Genomic DNA, 1,261 nt, shown 5'->3' with positions numbered 1-1,261 from the left:
TTCTTCAATGCCAGATAATATCCTGTATCCATGATGGAATATGGAGTTTACGATAGGAGAACAAGAGATCTAGAGCAGTTTGTTGACGATTTAAGATGAATATCTTCGGCGAAGTTGAAATTAAAATATCTAAGGAGATTATATATTCATATATTATCTCGAAGTCGTTCTATTATTTTTATTATATCTACGTCTTACGTATTGCAAAAGAACAAACGTGCGAAGAATATAAGCAGATGGCTCGACAGAGGTTAGTGACAAGACAAAACGGATTGGAAAGTTAAATCAGACAAGTAGCCATTGTAACAAATATACAATACTTATGGCAATTATAATACTAGAGTTTGGAGAAACAAAATGAAAATTAAGCAGAAACATCAATAGTGAATATACAGAAGTAGCGAACAAATGGGTTTTAAAATGCGTTATAGAAGACTTCTCTCTGAAAGTATTAAATATTATTTGTAGATGAAATACCCAGGATACGTTGACTATGAAGGACAGAATGTACAATACGTATGGCAATTATTATACAAAATGAAAATTACGCAGAAACGTCAATAGTGGATATACAGAAGTAGCGAACAAATGCGTTTTAAAATGCGTTATAGAAGACATCTGTTTGAAAGTATTAAATATTATTTGCAGATGGAATATTCTGGATACGCTATCAAGGACAAAAGCTCACTTCCAGATACCTATCGTCTTACAGGGTCACTCGAAGACTAAACCTATATACTTGGGTCATGTGTCCCGATAAAATCTACTCAATACACTTTGCGCATTTAGTTTTCTCTTGATGTAGCATTTGTTGGGGAAAGTGGACGAGAGGACGACTGTCGAATATTATTGCTTTCAGTATTCTACAATGGAATAGCGTATTTCGATTGCTCAGCCATTATGTACAGAAATAGACTGCCTGATCTCGTGACGGCAGACGAATGCACCGAGATTACACTTAGAACAGATGTTGCACTGGATGGGAAAGACAGCTGTTGAGCTTAGGTCAGCAATGATCGGACACTGGATGAGGGCGTATATACAGCTTACTAGATGTCAGTATTCCTGCCACTACGCACGCGCCACACACACGCACACACACACACATACACACACATGCACACACGCGTGTACGCACACACACGTATACGCACACTCTCATCTATATCACTATGTATGTATGTATGTATGTATCTATCTATCTATCTATCTATCTATCTATCTATCTATCTATCTATCTATCTATCTAAGATCGGAAGAG

This window comes from Octopus bimaculoides, chromosome 15, assembly GCF_001194135.2.
Source record: "Octopus bimaculoides isolate UCB-OBI-ISO-001 chromosome 15, ASM119413v2, whole genome shotgun sequence".
In the NCBI taxonomy this organism is placed as follows: domain Eukaryota; kingdom Metazoa; phylum Mollusca; class Cephalopoda; order Octopoda; family Octopodidae; genus Octopus; species Octopus bimaculoides.
This window is presented reverse-complemented; position numbering follows the sequence as displayed.